This window comes from Esox lucius, chromosome 10 (assembly GCF_011004845.1).
Source record: "Esox lucius isolate fEsoLuc1 chromosome 10, fEsoLuc1.pri, whole genome shotgun sequence".
Classification (NCBI taxonomy): domain Eukaryota; kingdom Metazoa; phylum Chordata; class Actinopteri; order Esociformes; family Esocidae; genus Esox; species Esox lucius.
This window is the reverse complement of record NC_047578.1, coordinates 29,439,432-29,453,699: the sequence shown is the minus strand read 5'-3', so window position 1 is coordinate 29,453,699 and position 14,268 is coordinate 29,439,432.

Genomic DNA, 14,268 nt, shown 5'->3' with positions numbered 1-14,268 from the left:
ATCGACAAAAAAACACTCACACCTGTGTAAAATATTTTGACTAATATTGTAAGTAGAATTTTGTCATTTCCAACCATATTTCCTAATTAGATAATGCCCATTAAAATGTATGGATTTAAATATGTTGTCCCATTGCATATTAAAGTAGAAAAAATGTTTGCTATGTAAGGAAGGTTATTTCAAATAACTTGACTATAATATTTGCAGCAGAGCGAGAGGTGAAACGTCATGATGCGCAGGGAAACATAATTGTCATTGCTATGCGGTTGCGTTTTGTGAAGATCAATTATATTAAGACATTAGCCTTTTATTAAATGTATTTCTCTGCATTCCAAACCCGTCAAATTAAATAAGGAGGAGCAGGAGACTGATTCATTTCTGTGATCTTGCTGGCCTCATTTGCACAATCACTTGTTTTAAAAAAATAACTGGCCCAGGGATGTCTTCTTTGCCTTCAACATTTGTATACTCTGGAGTTGCTGTGGGAGTGTTTGCTTTTGAATCTTGCACCACGCTTAGTCACACAACCAAACACTCAGTAATGTTCATTCATCTTCTTCCGCTTATCCGGGGCCGGGTCGCGGGGGCAGCAGTCTAAGCAGAGATGCCCAGACTTCCCACTCCCTAGACACTTCCTCTAGCTCTTCTGGGGGGACACCGAGGCGTTCCCAGGCCAGCCGGGATACATAGTCCCTCCATCGTGCCCTAGGTCTTCCCCGGGGTCTCCTCAGTAATGTCTTACTGTAAAAGCGAACGGGAGCTTGCTGTTTTCTTGGTAACATCATATATATCACACAATATTAGGCTATTTAATATGCTTTTAATCTATTTATTTATTTAGCATTTTTCCCACCCGACATTTTGGCCATTGATTTTTTTCATATGCCCGACAACTACACAACTATACTGGCAAAAGGCCGGCATTTGCCAGATAAGTCCACCATAAAATATATTTTAAGTACAGATATATATAGTCATAGATATTCTCAGTGTTCATGTAATCAACAAGGCATGAGGGGTGTGGTATATGACCAATATACCATGACTAAGAGCTAGTGTTAGGCACGATGCATCACAGTGTATGTTGGCAATATACCACAAACTCCTGCTATGCCTTGTTGCTCCTTTAAAAGGGTTACCAAAGTAATTAAAGAATAAAAAAAGTTATATCATAGCAGTGGTATACAGTCTCATGTACGAATGTACATGAGATGTATGAATATCAGTAAGTATGAATATCAGTATTCATGATTCCACCCACCCGGGTTTATGAGAGACTGTTTTACTGCTCGCCTTGGTAACCAATTTAATAGAGCAATAAGGCATCCCTGGGGTTTGAATTAAGCACTATGTGCTGGTACTCTGCATTGCATTGTGAATAAGAACAGCTCATAGCCGTGCTATATTGGCCATATACCACCCCCAGATTTACTGCTTACATGTGTCACAGCTCTCAGCCAATCAGCATCCGAGTTTCAATCCACCAAGTGTATAAGATATAAATAATTGAATCATATCTTAAATATTATGATATGAAAGGTTATATGAAGGTTATGTTACTGAATTGTCTTTTTTCCGATTTTTTAATGCTTCCTATTCTTAATATTCCATATGGGTTTAATTGTGATATGTGTTAGTAAATACATCATGCCTTATGGATAACTTTCAAACATACATTTTTAGTATGAACTGTTTTCATATTTTATAGATTGTGTGTGTTTATGATCCAATACTGGGGTATGAAAACACCATGCCTTATGGAGACCGTTCAAAACTTCTATTTCAGTATGAACTGTTTTCATATTTTATGGAGTGTGTGTGTTTATGATCCAATACTGGTGTAGGAGGACGTTATGCCTTATGGAGACTTTCAAGCATTCGTGATTAGTTGAAAATCTTGAGTCTAGTTGGATAGTAAAATACAACCCTGTTTCCAAAATATTTGGGACGCTGGGTAAAATGCAAATAAAAACAGAATGCAATGATGTGCAAATCATGTATCCCAATTTTTTATTATATAATACAATGACAACATATCAAATGTTGGAATATTTTTTTGGATAAATACATGCCCATTTGAATTTGAAGCTAAGAACATGTTTCAAAAAAGTTATACTCTGTAAGCTTTTGGGAACTGAGTAGACCAATTGTTATAGTTTTGAAAGTGAAATGTTTTCCCCTTCTTGTTTGATGTATTATTGCAGCTTCTCAAGTGTCCATGTCTTCCTTTGTCATATTTCTTGTTTCATAATGAGTCAAATGTTTTCAAAGGATGAGAGGTCTGGACTGCAAGCAGGCCTGTTAAGCACCCGGAAACTTTGACTACGGAGCCATGCTGTTGTAATGCGTGCAGAATGTCGTTTGGCATTGTCTTGCTGAAATAAGCAAGTCCTTCCCTGAAAAAGATGTGGTCTGGATGGCAGCATATGTGGCTCCAAACTGGTATTTATTGTTGAGCATTAATGGTGCCTTCATAGATGTGCAAGTCATCCATGTCATGGACCCCCATACCATCATGGATGCTGGCTTTTGAACTGTGCTGATAAGAACTTGTGTGGTCCCTCTCTTTAGCCCAGAGGACGCAGCATCCACAATCCACAAAAATAATTTTTACATTTTGATTTGTTAGTCCACAGAACAGTTCACTTTGCCTCAGTCCATCTAAAATGTGCTTGGGCCCAGAGAATGTGGTGACAGTTCTGGATCTTGTTTATATAAGGTTTCTTCTGTGTATGGTAGTGATTTAACATACATTTGTGGATGCAGCGATGTACTGTGTTCACAGTGGTATTGGAAGTGTTCCTGAGCCCATGCAGTGATGTCCACGACAGAATCGTGTCTGTTTTTAATCCGGTGCCGTCTGAGGGCCCTAACATCACGGCCATCCAATATTGTTTTTTTGCCTTGTCTCTTAGGTACAGATATTTCTCTGGATTCTCTGAATATTTTAATGATGTTTTATATCGTACACAAAACTCTTTGCAATTTGACATTGAGAAACATTTTTCTTAATTTGTCGCACTATTTGCCGGCACAGTCTTTCACAGAGTGATGAACCCCTCCACATCTTCACTTTTGAAATAATCATCCTCACTGGGATGTGCTTTTTCCCCCCTCCAAAATCATGTTACTGACCTGTTGCCGATTAACAAAATCAGTTGTGAGATGTTCCAACCCTTTTTTGCTGGAACGCATAAGTGGTGCCGCCCTAGAAGATCGAATGTCTCTTACTGACTGAGCAAATGAGCGCCTTACTGGCTGACTGACTACCCCTTTGTTAAATAGCATAGTGGTTAGACACGCAGACTACGGAATAACAGGTCCAGCGTTCGCCTCCCGTCACTGATAAATATATTATGCCTCATGTGTTCAGGACAGACAAAAGCTTTGCTAGCAACAACCTTCAGTAGCTATGTAATTGGAAGCCTAAAATAAAACAGTTTGGGTGGATATTACGATTTGTTCAGGATAGACAAACGCGATTCGTCTTTTCACTTGATGAAAAAGTCAGTTATCGTCACCTAGCAGCAGGATATTATGCTGGCAGCACTAACATTTTCTTTATCACAATGAAAGCCATCATTTAAATTTATAAGGCAATATAGTTAACAATCTAGTCTTTGAAAAAGAACAGACAAGAATAACATTGGAACAGACATTAAACATAAAATGTACAGACTAGATTAACTATATAACCTTCTATATTTCAATGATGGCTTTTATTTTGAAAAATAATATTGGTTAGCGCTGCTAGCATAATATACTGCTGCTAGAAGAACGGTAATGAAGCCTTGAATGGCCATCACTATTGTCACATATTTTGATAGATACTGTATCAATGTCATTTACTAATGGTTAATTCGCTGTTAAAACGGCCAGTGGCAAAAGATTTGTTCAGGATAGACAAAAACTTCCTCACTAACAATTGTCAACTGAAAAGACAAGAGAATCGTGTAGCCAGCGAAGTGTTTGTCTATCCTGAACAAATCCTAATAAGGTTATGTTAACAGTTAACCCTAACTGTTTTATTTTAGGCTTTTATAGAAGTGGTGTTATCATTCTTACCAGGTTTCTCTGATGAAATTCTGACTTCACTGGTGGATGGGTTACAAGAACCTGGTGTGGAAAACAAGAAAGACTTTGTTACAAGAAAAGGATCTAGAGAAATACCTTAGACCTATTCAGTGTTGTAAATTACTGAACGGATTTCAAGGTAACTGCATTTTGATACTATCCCATGAAATGTTGAAAAAACGATAATACTATAGTTCAAAAGAGTGTTTGTAAAGGACAGCAATATTTCACATTTTTCTTATTAACTCCAGAAAATCCCAAAACTTGACAATGTGTCAGTCTCTCAATACTTTCTGACCTCCCTATCTTGTGTGCAGAGTTTTTTTTTTTTTTTTTTTTTTCTTTTATCAAACTTTACACAACAGGAGGGAGTAGTTCATTTGTTAGGGGACTATTTTCAGCCACAGATTTGTTGGTCTAGTGCGGTAGTTCCCAAACATTATTTGACCATAGCATGCCTTCAAAGGAAAATTTTTGTCATGGACCCCAATCCACAACCATAATAATAATAACAACAATAATAATAATAAACTTTATTTATATATCACCTTATATACAAGAAATGCAGCTCAGGGTGCTGTACAATAAAGACATGTCAATGTGCGTCACATAAAAATAGACATAATATGGACATAGTATTAAATTATATCAGAAAAAATGTAAGTTCAATAATATATTATTTGTTTCAATTAAGTAATATATCAATCACTCAAAATAAAAGCCATGCTGTGCAGATTTACAGATACATATTTCACCAAAAATAAACAATATGTTTAAATATGTTAATTTTAAATGTATTTTTCTTTTCACTAACAATCCGTTTATTCCCCCTCCACTTAGGATACATTCTTTCTCTCTTCATGTAATCTGTTCTTTTATTTGTAGGACTTTTTCAGTTGGAACTGGTTCCTGTCACCTCTCCATCTCTCACCCCCAGCTCCTCAAGCACTCTTTGCACCATACCATCAAACTCCTCATGCACTCAAGACACTGTTTCGTCTACATCCTTGCAGCTTGGCAGACCATGGCATGCAGACTTCCGGGTCAACTGGGATAGGGTGTTAGCAACAATTCAAAAGGCAATAGCAAACCAAACAAGACCATCACCAGGAGAAAATATATGGTGAAGGCAGTGGTGGATCAAATGTTTGAACATGAACCTAACCCAACCAGAGCAATATGTCATTATGTTGTTTGAAGCATTGTAAGGAGCCATCCGAAATGTTTTGCTGATGTTGCAAAAAATTATATCCTTGGAGATGGTTGTTATTCTCTTCTGCAGCTAATAAAAAAATGGGTGGAATATAAAACAGGAACAATATTCTTGTGAGACGACGCAGAGAGAGAAGGCCATGCAGTGAGGTACCAGATGAAGACAGAGGCATGGCAAGGTTTATTTTCACTCTCATATTAGGATAGTTTTTTGTGTGTATAAATACACTCACCGAGCACTTTATTAGGAACACCATACTAATACTGGTACTTTGTTCTCAAAACGACCAATTGTTCATGGCGTGTATTCCACAATATGTTGGAAACATTCCTTTGAGATTCTGTTCCTTATTGACATGACTGAATGCATCACATAATTTATACATTAACTGAAGCTCCTGACCTGTATCTATGTGATTGTATAGAATACAGTGCTGCCACATGATTGGCAAATTGGATAATTGCATGAATAAGCAGGTGTGCAGGTGTTCCTGATAGTGATAGCTGAAGTACTGAGTACTTCATACATAACCCATGATTACAATCTAAACTTTACAAAATGTGTACTGACTAAACTAAGATAAATCTATAGGGACAAGAGATGTTAACAGTTGAGTCTTATTCTATTTGTATTCTATATTATGTTTGCAGTTGTGTGCCACAGCCACTGACATTGAGAGTACAGTAATGCTACCAAGCACCCTTCGCTTGATTGTCCAAGGTAATGTTGATGTCTTCATTTTTATGCATTTCACACCGTTAAGTCGTGCTTTTGGTACTGATCCCAAAAGCACACCCAAATACACTTTTGTTCTTCATCCCTAACTTCCTCAAAAACATTGTTATCCCTCGAATCTCCTCCTAGTTAAATAAAATGGTATACAGTGTATTTTGTTACATCCTCACATACATCTGTGGTATTGTGGGCTCTCTGGTGTGGGCTGATCTCAGCTCCAGTAGATACTTCCTTTTCCAGCGAGTCCAGAACATGTTGAGCTACCTGAAACTTAATAGTTAAAATGTAAATATTTCGAGTAAGAGATGTACCATTTGACATTTTCTAGGCTGATGATAAAAAAAAATCACACCAGACGAGTCACAGCGTGTCCCAGCAGCAGCTCTCCGCTGTGCGGAGAATACATGGCAAGTCTATTTTTGACGGAAGTCACGTCAAGCACAGAGCAGATCGAACCTGGTAGGAAGTCAGACACAGGATGGCATAGAGAATTCGGTCAATTTTCAAAATAAAACACCCTGTGCAGACTGGCTGCGGCTGTGTCGGTTACTGTCTGCATGCATGTAAATTTGACCGGCACAGGATTGGATATGTGAGAATGATTGTCACCGGTCATGGCCAATTATGATGAAAACTAGCTGATTCTGTTTACCAGCTGATCGGTCAGTGCATCCCTAGGTAAAATTAAAAATATAAGGCAAGAGACACTGACAGCATTGTTATTTTTTTGGTAAACTAATAATGGGTGCATTTACACCTTCAGAAACTGTATTGCGAACTATCTCTGTGCATGGTTCAGACTATGATGTTGTACTCATTTAATGTAAACTTCTAAATATAAAAAAAAGGTTGCCTCACTGCCTGAAGCCAACATAATTCAGACCTGCTATCACAACCCAATTAAATCACTTGGTCTTTTCTTTTTATAAGCAGCTGTATTTACCTTTTACCCATAGGTTCAGCATTTAGAATTTATTGCAGCTATTATAATGGTATTGTTATATACAACATCAATTTTATTTAGATAGCACACTACCAAGGTTGACCAAGGCTCTTTACAGGGTAAAAGTACAACAAAAAACAGTAATTACAAGGTAAAAGTACATTAGAGTACAGAGTATATCATAGCATACATGATAATGATGATGATGATAATAAAATCGCCTGGGATAAGAACTTTAATTACTTGAAGGAAAAGCCAAAGCAAAGTGATGTTTTTAACAGTGATTTAAAGCAATATGCCTACGCCACAACATTACTTCCTTTTCAGTAGGGCATGATGAGTATATCTGACATAATGAAGCCCACTGCATGGATGCTGCCTGGGTAAATCACACACCTGCACTTTGTTGTTTGAAGTGTTTGTGATGGAAATGGTTTTCAGTTCCTGTTATTTTAAATAATTGCTGTTTAACTAAACCACAGTAATGTCAAATTGTCCAAACTGTTTGGGAAAACCCACTTGAATGAAACTTATGACTTTCCTCCTGTGTTTTGGTTTATAGGTGCTTTTTGGGCATTAATTCAGAGACGGCACAAAATCAAAGCAACAGGGAGGACAAATCAACCAGCAAGTGTGTACACTAATCAGGAAAGTAATTGACTTTGAGTGGATGTCAATGTAGTAACTGTGAAAAGCAAGACATGCATACAGCATAAGTTAAAGGTTTACTGTTTTATAAGTGTGTTTTTAATATTTCACTCTTCCGTTTTATTGAATTAATTTGTGAAACTGGAGGTGAAAAATGTCTTTAAAATTCTATTTTATGTATATTGCCGCCAACTGATGTATAAAGTAGGCCTGCAGCTAACGTTTATTTTATTTAGTACCAAAGCATGAACCATTTGCAGCTTTATTTACCAGTTTATCTGCTCTATTAATCAATTGATTGTTTAGTCTACAAAATGTAAACATTTTTGAGAAATTACTATTTCCTAGAGCCCAAAGTAACATCTTTAAATAGCTTCAACTTCTAAATGTTTTAAGAATATGATGTATAAAGGTTCTAAATGAAATTGACACAAACATGAATGCAGTAGTTGCACTGTCCTGCAAAGTTTATATAAAACTGCTAAAAAAATGTATCATGTTTTTGTGTTTATTTGAATTTAACACATTTTTCAAAGATTTAGGTTATTGATGGGTTTATTGAACAGATAGAAATTGTGAAAAGGTCAAATCTACAGTATTAAATTTACAGCACATTGCATTACAATGACAATTTCGTAATTCTACAGCAGCATACCGCTAAATGACAGTAATCTACTTGCATAAATACTGTGAGGTCACAGTATACAGCTGTCATTTTACTATAATGCACTGTAACTTACTGTGAAACTGTGTAACTAGTTCCCAGTAATTTACTGTAAATGTACATACAGTCACTTACTGTGAAAGTAAATCTACAGTCAATTATTTTAGTGTACCTCAAATTAGGAAACGTTTATCGATTTATTATGCAAATTTACATAATTAGCATTAATTAGCGATTAGGCTGTATCTTTTGAACCGTTTGAGCAAAAGACACGAAACCAACTTTTTTACACCCGTTTAAGTTATCCCTACTTCAAATATGAAACGTTTATCGATTCAACGTATGCTAATCTGTGTTATTAGTATGAATTAGCAATTAGGCTATATCTTCTGAACCGTTCAAGCTAAAGACACAAAACTATTTTTTTTGCACCAGTTTAGTCAATCCCTACTTCAAATTAGGACACGTTTATCGATTTTTACATATGCTAATTTGCATATTTAGCATAAACTAACTACTAGGCTGTATCTTTTGAACTGTTTGAGCTACAGACATGAAACCAACTTGTTTACACCAGTTTCGGGAATCCCCACTGCAATTTAAGAAATTGTTATCTATTTTTACATATGTTAATTAGCTTAATTAGCATGAAATAGCAATTAGGCTGTATTTTATTTCAACCGTTTGAGTTACAGACATGAAACCAACTCTGTTTCACACATTTGGCTTTCCCCACTGCAAATTATGAAATGTTAATTGATTTTACATATGCTAATTTGCGTGATTACTGTTAATTTAGTATAAGGCTGTATCTTTTAAACCGTTCAAACTGCAGTCACGAAACCAACTTTGTTACACCAGTTTAGGCTATCCCTACTTCAAACTTGGAAACGTATATCAATTTTGCGTATGCTAATTTGCGTGATTAGCATTAATTAACTACTAGGCTGTATCTTCTGAATCGTTCGAGCTGCAGACACAAAACCAACTTTGTTACACCGGTTTAGGCTCTCCCTCCTTCAAATTAGGAAAAGTTATTTGATTTTACATATGCACATTTGCGTAATTAGAATAAATTAACTACTAGGCTGAAACTTTTGAACCGCTCAAGCAGCAGACACAAAACAGACTGGTTTCACCAGTTAAGGCTATCCCCAGTTTACATAAAGAAACCTTTATTGATTTTACATATGCTAATTAGCAAAATTAGCATCAAATTAGCAATTAAGCTGTATATTTTGAACCTTTTGAGGTTCAAAACCAACCAAACAAAACCAACTTTGTTTCACACGTTTAAGCTATCCCCACTGGAAATTATGAAACGGTTATCGATTTTACATATGCTAATTATCGTAAATAGTGTTAACTACTAGGCTGCATTATTTGAACTGTTCGAGCTACAGACACGAAATCTGCAATTGGTAAAACTTTTGAGGTTTAATTGTCATGTATGTTAATTTATGCTAATTACACTCATCAACCCCATCTCTTGAACCTTTAAATATACGGACTCCAAACCTTTCGATAGGTAAACACTATTTCAAACCATGAACACTTTTTAAACCGCTAGCAAGCACACCACATTCTTCAGGAAATGTACTTTTCTAGTTATTAGGGTTTCATCAGAATACTAATCTGCCTGGGTCAACGTCGCCACCTTCTTTTCATTTAAAAGAACAACAATACGGTCAGTAAGGTGGTTTTTGAATTCCTCCAGCAGGATTAATTCCCTAATTTCTTAATAGGGGTTTAATGGCTGATTGTAGAGAGCTATTAACTATTTGTTGTAGGTCCATTGTTATCGAGTAAAAAAAATTCTTTAAAAAGTCTGATGGCAGTGTGACGAGACAGCAAGTGAAAGCTTTAAGATGTTGAAATGTTTCTTCTAGGAGACTTTTGCTAGAGACTCTAGCGACCCTGGTGCCATTTTTGTGGATGTTGACTATACTCAAACACTTGCATAGGAGTTAGTCGCCGTAAAAGCTACTTTAAATTGTGTACTGCAGTTAGATTAATGAGATTCTAAGCTTTCTGCACATATATGCCTATAACAAAAAAAAAATGTACAACAACTTGCACACTTCGTGGCATAAACGTTTGGTGTCCCGGCGCCAGGACGGTTGCCGCTTAGTGGTGGCAACAATCCCCTGGAATAATAAACAAGTTATAATCAACTGATATAACAGAGTAGTTCAGCAAAATCAGTAAATGGTTAAAAACAAAATTGTGCGTAACCTTCAATGTAAAACAGAGGTATTCAAAATAAATAAAATTACCTAGTGTACTTTCTTTGCACTGGAATGTATCTTTGAATAGGGCAGCCACTCCTCCTCCTTTCCTACCATTTCGACACATATTCATATAGCCAAATTTCAGGTGCTGTCTCGTTAAGAATAGGAGCATTACAATCTTCTGTCAGACACGTTTCAGTGAGAAAGGAGAGGGTGAGTGCGAGGGGGGGGTGGGAGTTGTTGTGCCCCCGTTTGGGACAAGGACAACTTCTGGAAGCACTGGGTGATTTTAGTTAGAGGGTCAGGAGAGGGGGGGTGAAAACTCTGCCTATGAGTACTGTCCTTCATGCTTATCTTGTTTGGGAATGGCATTGCACGAACGTGACGTATGTTGGCACCAAACAGCCGGCACCCCATGATGTTTTGGATTAACTCCATCAGGTCTAATAAGCTTCGCTGGTAGAATGAACAGTGCCAAAAAATCAAGTGGGTCATAAATAGAACTGACAACAGAGAGAATTCCTTGTCTTTTGATTTATTTATCCTGTATGTGCATCTTGGAACTTAAACACATCCGTTTCTGTACACCACGGAACACTGAGAGCTCTCTCCATGGGAAGACTTGCAACTCAGGTCTAGGTCTTTGACATCTGTGGTCCTTTCTTCTTCTGGGATGGATAATAAGACAATCCTACTGTTGCTCATCCACTTCGTCAAACGGAACACTCCAATGGAACACTAAGTTCTAAGATCCCTTGCCAAAGCAACTGCTGGTCCTCTGACGACACAGACTTCAAACAATCATCAACGTAAACTTTTCTGAATACTGTCGACCGCCTCTGGTGTCTTGTCTCTTCCATCTTCAGCTGTTCTTCTCAGTGCATAGGATGCACCACTGAGGGATGATGTGGCTCCAAACAGGTGCACAACCATTCTGTACTCCTATGGCTTGACGCAGGTCGCCATCCGGACACCATAGGAAACGTAGTAGATCAGCATCTTCATCTGGAACTTTGACCTGGTAAAACATTGACTCAATATCCGCCATCATAGCCAGAAGCTCTTCTCTGAATCTGGTCAGGACACCAATGATTGGGTTGGTGAGGTCTGGTCCCTGAAGTAACTCATTCAGCAAGGTAATGCACTGCAACTCTGATAAGTTGCAGTGCAGTCGAAGACTACACAGATCTTCTTTTTCTTTGGATGGTAAACTCTGTGGTGAGGAATATACCACACTATTCCATTAAACACTAGTTCATGGGGTACCTTCACAGCGTAACCTTTCGTTATGATGTCTTTCATGAAACCTTTGTAATCCTCAAGAAAGACAACGCGTAAATCTGCAATGCAACAGCTGTTCGGCATCTTTGCTGTCTCACTTCTCAATGGTAAACCAATGCAGTAGTGGCCATTAACAAGCTCTTTGTCACGCATGAACTGGTGATCTTCTTGTGACATCACTGGTTTCACTTCAGTGGTGCATTCTGAGAAGTCTGATGTTGTTCTTCAACTTTTTTCAGAATACCATTATCTTCTTTTAGATGATCCAATTCGTTCATTTTGTTAGAAAGTGGACCTAGCTTTGCTCTTCTGTGAAGTTTCTCCTCCAAAGCCTTTTCTGTGGGCTTTGCTGCCCTCTTGTGGCCGTTTTCTGCAGTGACTACATCATCCGCCATTTTGTCTTCACTTTAATGCCCAAAGACACTGGCAAACGTTTAATCTTCTCAAAAAGATGTTCTCAAACAAAAACTAATACGTACAGTTACTCAAGAAGTCTGTCTAACAGAAAACTAAAAAGTTTCTATTTTCACTATGGCTTGTGTTGAGATAAATACAGTTTAAATAATGCTGATTTAATAACCATGTTTTTCTATGTTTCTGTTTTATTAAATTGTATACTGCAGCCAGGTTAGGAAAATATGATTGAATACATTAACTATCTAGGTTTAAAACTCCATCATGCTGTCGCACACTCACTCACACTCACTCTGACTTTTCACCTGTATTATTAAGAGAGATAGGATTAAAACCCAACAATTAACATGCAAAAGAAACCGCCTCCTATACAGCAGGAAGAAACCTTCTGTCTCCAAACCCCTGTTGTCCTAGACAAGGTTAGGACAATAGAATGTTAATTACTGTAACCTTGTAAAGATTTCACATCTGTATGCAAGACTCTCACTGTGAACCTCGACGGCTGCATGGTCGTATCCCAAAAAACTGTAAAAAACCTTGGCGTTACCCTTGACCCTGACCTCTCCTTTGAAGAACATATAAAATATGTCTCAAGAGTTGCTTATTTTCATCTTCGAAACATCTTCGAAAAAACTTTCTATCAAAAACTGATGCAGAAAAATTAATCCTCTCTCTGGTTATCCAGACAAATTAATAAATAAACTTCAATTAGTGCTGCACACGGCTGCTAGAATCTTAACTAGAACAAAAAAAATTGAACACATTACTCCTGTCCTGGCGTCCTTACATTGGCTGCCTGTTAGGGTTAGGGCTGATTTAAAGGTTTTACTCTTAACCTATAAATCAATACATGGACTTGCTCCTACTTACCTGGCTGAAATGATCCAGCCATACATACCTACACGTAACCTTAGATCGCAAGATGCAGGCCTTTTAATTGTACCTAGAATTTCTAAACAAACAGTTGGCGGCAGGGCCTTTTCTCATAGAGCTCCAGTCCTGTGGAATGATCTGCCAATTAAGGTTAGAAATGCAAACTCAGTGCAAACTTTCAAGTGTCTACTAAAAACTCATCTCTACAGCACGGTTTATAATTAGGTGTAGCCTGGCCCGGGGGCGTGAAGGTGACCAGTAGGCTTGATACTGTCCACCCTTGCTGTCTTGCCAAGTGGGCTCTCGTCGCCACTGGGATGCCCTCCCTCCAATGCCTTTCGGGGGAAGACACACTGGCTTGTTGTTGACTCTCTGTTGCGCACTTGTGCAATTGGGCTGTACGCCGCTAGCAATACTCGGCCCTCATTCAGGGGGGTTGCGGTTGGTGGGTGTCCCTTTGGTTGATGCCTGGCAATGTGGTTGGATTGATTTCCTGCCTGTTGGGCCCTGTCCGGGGCCTCCCCTGGGTAGGGCCACAGTGTCACCGGACCCCCCCATCTCAGTTCCAAGGTGTTACGCTGCTATATTATTGTGCTGGGGGATATGAGGGATGTACTACTAACTTTTCTCAGTTTCCTCCAGTTTTACATTTTAGAAGATGAGGTCCTGGTCCACACCTGCGGATTACCTGGTTTGGGGGGACCGTTGCTGTTCCTGTCCTTGTCCACCTGGTCATACTTCTGACCTAGTCTAAAATCAAATATACTCTGGATTTAGCCAAGAGAAATGTATTTATTCTTCCAATTGGACTCTTAATATCTCACCCGGCACAGCCAGAAGAGGACTGGTCACCCCTCTGAGCCTGGGTCCTCTCTAGGTTTCTTCCTAAAATTCGACCTTCTTAGGGAGTTTTTCCTAGCCACTGAAATTCAACACTACTGTTGTTTGCTCCTTGGGGTTTAAGGCCGGGTGTCTCTGTAAAGCACTTTGTGACAACTGCTGTTGTTAAAAGGGCTTTATAAATAAATTTGATTGATTGATTGACTCTGTTGATCTGTAACCAAAAATGACCCCAAGGGGGGCAGAGTTTAAAGCATGTCCTTCCCAGAGCCGTTGAAAAAGAGAGTTGCGACACACTATGATCTCGCCGCCACGCAGTCACGTGGTTTATGTAGCTCTCAATAGTTCCAAA